This window comes from Carya illinoinensis, chromosome 5, assembly GCF_018687715.1.
Source record: "Carya illinoinensis cultivar Pawnee chromosome 5, C.illinoinensisPawnee_v1, whole genome shotgun sequence".
NCBI classification, from domain to species: domain Eukaryota; kingdom Viridiplantae; phylum Streptophyta; class Magnoliopsida; order Fagales; family Juglandaceae; genus Carya; species Carya illinoinensis.
Window position 1 is genome coordinate 5,190,345 of NC_056756.1, and position 9,380 is coordinate 5,199,724.

Sequence of the window (9,380 nt, forward strand, 5' to 3'; positions counted from 1 at the left end):
TTATCTTGATTAATACGTGGACCATCTCAATTTCTGTTTTAATAAAAATATGTTTAATTTATAAAACCAAGTTATGCATGAGCTCTGTAGTCGTCTATAATCAGGGGTCAAATGCGCAAACTTTAGACACGTACGTTCTATATATTCATATATGCCCAAATAGCATCTTTCGAAATATTCTTACATCGCTTTGCTTTGTTGTATTTGGGTTGGGGTTTGCGTTTAAGATTTGGATCTTTTAGAATCTCTATTTGAATTTTAGGCGTAGTATTCACTTGAGGGAGATATAAACATATAAATGAGCCCTACTGCATATTTATTGAATATTTAACATTATTAAAAGATTCATGATGCTAATAACTAAAAATATTATAAAATCTTGAAATCGAGTATCTATTTCTTCTTCAAAGTATTTATAAAACATCTGTTCATCCCCATTTTCAAAGTATTTATCCTGATTTCACTATTTAAAGCATGCCTCAATATGATTTACAATTTTTTTAAAAGAAAAAAGTCTGGTTAGAAAAGAATAGTAATTAAACTTACAAACAAATTAAATGAATGATCGCGTTATACCCACCGAGAGTATTGTTAGAGAGATTCTCCCAATAAGATTATTTAATCCTTTCTTTGTTCATACATTTTTTATATCCTTAAATATGTTTTTTTTTTTTAAATTATAATATTATTAAAAAATAATTCCTTAATCTTTAAATAAATAATAATAATAATAATAATAATAATAATTGAGATCCATTGCCGGTAAGATTCTTCAGACATATATAACACTATTTTTAAGGCGGCGCTATACCCACCAAGGGTGTAATCTAAATATGGGGATAAAGTTATTTGGTCTTTTTTATTTTTATTTTTTTTCAATTAATTTTTTATATTCTTGCATATATATAAAAAAAAAATTCACAACATTATTTAAAAACATGTTTTTCTAAATAATAATTAAAAAAAATTATCGGGATGCATTTGTCGAGATTAGCACTATTCTTATTCTTAAATGAAAATCTTATCACAGAAGGAATTTGTCGTTGTCTGTCAATTTTGTGTCATTCAACCACCGGTCCCAATTTTAATATCATCAGCTAACTAAACCAACCTTTCGGGATCAACACTAATGCGCGTGCTGGCAGGGCATTTATTGTTTCCAAAATGATCTGGCTGTCTGGCCTACCCAAAGATGAATGAATGTCGGTTGAAGTAGGTAGGGGGCATAGAGGTAAGCAAAATATAGAAAAATGATCTACACTATATTTTTTATAATATTTAATATAATTATTTTTTAAACGAGAAGTACTTTTATAAAATAAATTACAAAAATAATATCAATTTACAAAAATATCATCACCTTAAAACGTAGTTATAAAATATGTTCAAAAATATATCGTGGGGATGTCATGCTTTATTTAAAAACCCATTACTTCAATTATTTTCGAAGCATATAGTTTTTAAAATGATATTTTCTTAAATTCCTATAAAAAATTAATTTTTTTATAATAAATTCTATTTTTCTGAAAAATTATTGTAGTTAACATTACTCATTCAAAATAGTATGTCTGTCTGGCCTATCCAAAGATGAATGAACGTCGGTTGAAGTAGACCATGGGGTATATAGAGTTAAGAAAAATATCCAAAGATGGTTGAACGTTGCTTCAATCATTTTCGAAGCATATATGTATGTATCTTCTGCAGATGGTTTAGCTCTCCTCTTCTTCTTCTTCTTCATTTTTTTTTTCCTTTTTCTTTTCCCTTCTGCATGGATGAATTATGTTCAGAGTCTAATGGATTTATTATATCCTTTTGTATTTCTAACCGATTGATAAACAGAAATATTAGGGGTTGTAAATTGATTTGGTCCAGAAAAAATGATTGAATCGGTCCATTACCCCCCCTGCGGATTGGATCAAACCAAACATCCATAGGGATCAAACTGGATCGGTTTGGCTCAATTATTTTTTATTTTTTTCTTCTTATTTTTTCAGATAAATTAAGAATTTTTTTAAAATTATTAAATTAAAATTAAGCAAATTATTAATGTAGATTATGTAACTAACTCATGAAAAAAATATTTTATTATAATTATATTTATGATGTTGATAGTTACTACTTACTAACTCAGACTTTATTTTTCAATATGCATAATTATTAATAATGTCATACAATTTATATATAGTTAATAAATATCAAATAATTTCATTGTACATAAATTATTCATGCTTACTTACAACTTAGGTACGTATTTAAAAAAATATCTAATTATTTTAATTAAATGTAAATAGTAAAGTATATATGAATGTATGATGCATTAATTATTTAAATATAACAATGTAAATTATCACATGATTTATAATTTATTATTAATTGATAGCATATATTATTTTAAATTTTATATAGTTAATGATAATAAATTAGATAAAATTCATATCAATTTATATAATTACTATATAAAAATAATATATTAAATTATTAAAAATATTTAAATATATATAGGGTTCAGTCCATTTAGTCTTGTCCTGTCCAAAATTAGTACTAGACCCCGAGACCGAACCAAATGTCATCAGTCTACACATTTTGGGATCGAGACCAACTGGTCCCAACTTCGGTTTGGTCAGTTTCTCTAATCTAGGCCGATTGGTTTACAACCCTAAGTTGAATTATGATTGTCCTTTCTCATTGGGCAGTGGAATTATGATTTTCCCTTCTCACTGCAAATACAATCAAACTGAATATGCTTTTCTATTTACATTATTGTGATTAATTATAATGTTAAATACAATTGTGGAGAATGCAAAAATAGACCAATGTGTGTGTTCACCAAATCATCATGTCATTGATCATGAGATCGAGCTTCTTTTCATAATAAAGTTGATCGAAGGAGAATAATATTAATTAGAGAAATGGATGATAGATTCTTAAAAACGAACAGATCATATTTTTTTTCTTTTTTTAGTTGGTTTCGTTTAATTTGTTTATATCATCATTATTACATACTTGAGCCTTTAATTTGCGACAAATTACAATCACGAGTACATGATTAGTTTCCAGGCTGTAATTGATTTCACCATCTTTTTTATCTCTAGCCCGATCGAAGCTATTAATTTCTAATGAAGAAATGTGGAGATTAATCGGAAACAAAACTTTCATTCTTGCATGCCTAACATTAATTATACCTTCAAGTACTACTCGTGTTATTAATGTTGATGAACTGATGATCAAAATGGTCCAATGTTGTTGATGTAGGGGAGTCCGAGATAAATGATGCTAAGCTGTCAGATTGCACATTGATGGCGCTGAGATACCATAAGTTGATAGATCAGCGCAAAGGTGGAAATTGATTGTGATATTTTCCTAATTGTGGCCTTTTTTAGTGCATTTCAGTCTTTTGGCCATAACTTTGGCTACGGGCGTTGGAATCGCACATAAGACTCCAATTCAGAAAGTTCTTTTCGGCGCGCACACTGTCCACATATAACTCCATGTGCCCTTTTTTCGACCTCAGATTGTTTTGTTTTCTCCTCCAAATCACTAGTTTTAGTTATTTTTTACTATTTATGGTAATATTTCGTTTGTCAGTTAGGAAGTCATTTTAAACCCGATTTGGGTCCCATTTTTTACAGATTGCTTATTTTAATTTGGAGTGATTTTTGAAATTTTGCTATTTTTGACAAAATTTAGATAAACACGATTTTTGGCTATAACAGTCCGGCTTGTGGACTAATTTTCGTGATTGCTTGATTTGATAATATTCAGTTAAATCCTAGAGATTTTTTCTCTCTGTGTTTTGGGCTATTTTCTTCTCTTCTTCTCTGTGAATCATCTGCTGGAACTAGCCTACAGAATAATTGCTATTTTGTCCGGCGTCAGTTGTATATGCATGTATGTATAGACAAATATGCAAAATCTATTGAGGTGATCTTGCTAGTAGAGATAGATTAATTGATTGAACGGAGCCAAGTTTTGACTTAGTATACTCTTGTTAGCAAGATTAGTTGTATATGAACAAAATTGAGAAAGAAGTGACACCAAAACATCGGCAATAAAACTGAAAATACAACATTAATAATGCATTTTATTGATTCCATATCAAAACACGTACACATGATGATTGACAATAATCTAAAAAGTTTATTTTTCCAAGCAAATGCAAACTTAAAGTTCTAATTAAGGATGCAAGAGACTTGTTATATTGATCATGACATTCCTAGTTTCCAACATTGACAATATTAAAGACGTTCACATAATATATATATATATATATACACATAGCAACGTTAACGGGGATGGAAACTTTGGATGTCTTAAAATATGTTACTCAGTTCCATGAAACTTATAATCTTTAAAAATATCCTCTAGTTTCTTTGCCATTTGATGTTAAGTAATTTACCCAGTCTCCAACCTCACATCGGTGAAAAAGGTTTTCGTTCTTCATGTTGTGGGTTATTCCACTTTTATTTACCTCTAACTTGCTCAAATAATCAAAACATGAGATATCATTTACTATACATTTTGTCTCTACTTAAGAAAATGGGCACCCCAAGAACTCAACTATTTCTTCAAATGATGAGCGGAGTTCAAGCAAAGTACCCTATGTGGCTTTTCTAAACTTTCATTCCAATAGCTTAAAACACGGTTCCAATATGGCCCAAAGGGATTCACTTCTTGACAAAACTTATCAAAAGTTTCTTCAAATGAATTGGCCGTTGCATCTTCAAAAATTCCTAAGTTTGCATTCTTCAAAACTACAACATTTTGTGTTTTTTTTTACGGTGGAGAGTGGTTGGAAAAGGCTAGGATCAAGTGGCAAAAATTTTTTTTCTACCAAAATCTTTCATGGCACACGAACATAAGTAGCGAATACTATTTTTGCCACCAATTTTTTTTTTTTCGTGAGAAAAGATACATTTTTTCTATTTGGTCGAAAATAATACAATTTCTACAATAATATTCATGGAAAATATGGTGGCATAAAGTTTTTTGTGATGTATCTTGTTGTGCCAAAAACATGTTTGTAATAGACTTTGTGGTGCCAATTAAAGCTTTTCCCACCATCTTGTATGATTGCTAATATTCATTTTTCATGAGAGTCTACAGTTTGGTGACAAATACGTATTAGCTACCGAGCATATAGTGGTAAAAAGTATTTGTCACGACTTATATTCATGGCAAATGCTAAGATATTTTAGACACCGAAAAAAAAAAAAAAACAAGAAGAAGAAGAAGAAGAAGAAGAGATTTAGCCAAAAATAATCATAACAAATAGTCTAATATAGGCTTAAATAAATATATTCCAACATTAGAAATCAAAATTGACACTTACAATAATTTAAAAAGAAAATATTAGAAAAATTTACATTTGTTTTTACAAACTTATCCATTCCCAATACATTCAAGTTTTAGAAACCAATACCAAATCATGTTTTACAAACTCAAAACTGCTCCATCATTTAATCCCAACACTTCAAAATAATTCATCTTTATCCAACTACATTCTATGCTCAAACATCAACACAAATGAAGCCAAATTACTTGTAAAATAATGGATGACTATAACTGTGAAATGCTTGCTGGAAAATGTCAGAGAGATAAAATGACATGGAGAAGAAATCATCTACATGAAGTAAAAGAACCATAACTTACAAGCAACGTGACAATTCTATCTAAAGGCAAAACTACTCTAGGACTCTTTTATTTGATTTGGGTTAATTTAAATGAGTAAAAAGGAAAAAGATAAGAAAAAGAATCCAAGTTAGATGCATTTGTGCATCTTGAAGGATCATGTAAATGTTAGAACTCTGCAGCGAATCAGAATTCGAAGCAATTACGGGTCTTTGGTGGCGATTTTATTTCCAACAGATAGAAAATCACCGCAATAGAACTTATTTCTTGTAGTGAGTTCAATAAATGCTTTAGAATATGAACATAGCACAACCTTTCTTGAACCATAACTTGGAAAGCATAGACTTCCAATCTCAGACTTACCTACTTTATAAAAAGAAAGCATGCATGCTTTAGTTTGAAGTGTTTATGACATACCGTATGAATCGGTGTCTTTAATTCACTTGCAAGCTCATACCCATTCGGATCCCCACCATGAGGATGTAGGATTGATATGCAAACACAACCATCAAGATAAACTGCAATTGATGCAACAACCAAAATAAGTTTCTTTTTTCACAATATGAAAAAAAAAATTCACTCAAAATATTTCAAGCTACCAAAGTAACATTCCAGCAACCAAACCCTTAACCAACAGTTATTCGCTTATTCAGGCTATTAAAGTAACCAGCTAAACAACCAAAAACAACAACAATTGATACATTCCCATACTTAGAAGCCGTGGGACAAGTTTTGAAAAATATCTTTTTCGATAGTTAAGTTTTGAAAAATATTTACCTTTATACTAAATGCACATCACTTGACTATTTAATTGGTACACTTTATGTACTTTAGTTATTAATTATTAAAGTGACGGGATAATACTAAATGGTAATTGAATGAATGTACTTATTAGGTGGAAGATCCTTACTAGCAAAACCCAACACGGCCTTGAAGCTGAAATTGAAAAAACAACAATGCAATTGAAGGAGGTTAGCCCCCAAAACACTCAGCAAGATATAATGCTACAACATCAATGATAAAAACATATGGCTAATAACAGGGAAGGTGAATCCTTTTCTGGATGTATTATCTATACATCAATGTATTTCAATTTCAAGCATATGAAATCTAGAGAACACAAATATATAGAATACTTACAACGTGCATGGTTGGTGTGAGCATTTCAAGTTGGTTTCTTTAACTTTCTTGCGGCAAAGATCAGACACATAAAATCATGTTACAAAAGTTTTAGAAGTTCAAGAACAAACAAGTAAAAATATGATTGTCAATCCTTTGACAAAGAGACAGAGGCAAAATAAACTACTAGAGCTAATTGATAAAATGACTAGCAACAAGATCAACGAACCCAAGCAAGGGATTGAATCTAGGGTTACAAACTTACCCCAAAGTCTAGCAAAATCGAAAGCCTAAGGCAACAATTATGTCTCCAACTATCTATACAAAAAATTAAAACTCGTGAAAACCATGCACTTAGTTAATTAGAAAAATTACAAGAGGTAAGAGGATCTTTATGCAAATCCTTGAGAAATAAAAAGGAACTATTGAGGTGCTATGAAAAAAGGGAGAGGAACAAAATATCAGAGCATACAAATACTCACACTGATAGCAAAATCAAGAAGGCAAAACAAAAACCCACAAAAAAGCTTTTTTTTTTTTTTTCTTTTTTTTCATGGAAGCAACACAGATATAGAAATGAAATATTGTCTATTAAACCTATCAAATTTTCTTACTTGATGAGTTCAAACTGTGATTGGTTCACACAAAACAATGCCGGTGGTTCCATATGGAGGAAGCTGCCCTTGATCAAAATATAGAAAGAATTACTAAAAAAAATAGTCAATGTTTAATTTGGTACTAACTCATAAGTTCTAGGATATGTTGGAAAAGATTCAAACCTGAAGGGAAACGAAATTAGGTCATAGATACAAGACATGGGTGGGTGTTCACATACTTGTATCCTATGCTAGAAGTCTCTCTCTTTTTTTCTTTTTTTTTTTTAAAGTAGAGGTAATGCTAGTAGTCTTACCTTGAACTATAACAATTCCTTTTACTTGTTTTTTTACATACAATGGTTTCTTCTTGTTGTGACAACAACTCCCAGCAAAGCTCTAATCAAAATCATGAACGAATGTCCCCATTTTGTTTTGCTCTTTGGATTCATTTCGTAGCCCAATCATTTTTGCAATTTGATGCAAGTAATCTTCAATGCCATCAAACATGAAAGAAGTAGAATGGAAGGAGATATGCTTTTCATCCAAGGAGAATGCAAGAACCATGTGAAACGAACCCCACAAAATGAATTTTATTTTATTTTTATTTTTTTATAAGTAAACCCCACAAAATGAATTACAACAGGAACTATATGCATTAAAGCATCTTAGTTCAAAATGAATCATCTAAATTGTGATTATTACTTGTAATATTGGCAATATAGCTAAGATACCTATGTGTAGCAGTGATGTATAACCTATAAAAAGAAATCTATCAAAGCATTAGGAAAAAAAGAATATTAACCATTTGCAAGATGACCTTCCCACTTGAAATACAAAACTATCTTATAATAGTTCAACTTGATATAAGGATTAAGTTCTACCTTAAGGACATGCGTGGATCATTGATGCAAATTGACATGTAATGACGCTAGTCCTTACTCAATTTTTTTTTTTTTTTAGAAATTACAGTAACCCTTTTTCATACACAAGTTTTACAAAAACAATCATTTTAAAAAACAAACAAATTACAGCAACCCTTTTTTAGAAACAAACAAGTTTTACAGTTTTAAGTGGAATAGCATTAAGAGTATGGCATGCCACATCATATATTACAACAACCCTTTTCTAAATACAAAATTTGAAGTTAAATAGGGTAAATTGCTTCCTTTATGCCCATTATTGTTTGTACAATAATGAAGTTACAAATGAAAAAGGACCCACAACTTAGAATTAGGAAACCCATGGCGTGAGTCCATAGGGAAAAACTCGTTGGCAAGAGAGTCCATAGGTTTTGGAAACTTACCCAAATTTTCCATAAGTTCTTTGTTCCTCTCTTTTGGTACATTCAACATCTCACAAATTCCTTCACATGAATTATGTAAAAAATAACTACTTCCAACAACAATTAAAGCAAACCCAAAACAAAATAAAACTCAATTTATTTTAAATCGATTAGAGAAGAAATTGCATGCACTATCTATAAAGGAAAAAAAAAAATAAAAGTATAAAGTTTAGGTTTCACCTTCTGATTCTTTAGGACTAAGCTTGGCAAAATTTTTCATTCATTAGTGTGTAATCCCGATCGTTGGAACGAAGACTATTCAAAATGGGTATATGGTTGTAGTAGGATGGAGCACAGAAGAGATTTATAAGAGATTTATAAGAAAATATAAGAGATTTATAAGAAGCACAGAAGGAGCTACATCAATTTAATTAGGGGTGTAAATTTTAACCGGTAAACCGGAAAACCGGACCGGAACGGCCCGGCCCGGACCGGTTGTGCCGGTTTTGAACCGGTCCGGTTCGGAACCGGTTTCATAAAATGAAAAACCGGCCGGAACCGGTTCGATTTCGGTTCCGGCCATTTTTAGACCGGACCGGCCCGAACCGGACCGGTACTATTTAATATGTGTATATTTTTTTATTTATTTAATGTTATATGTTATATATTTTATATTATATATAATTTTTTATATATAATATATAATAATATAAATTATAATTATATATAAGATAGTGTTATTTTAATTTATAAAA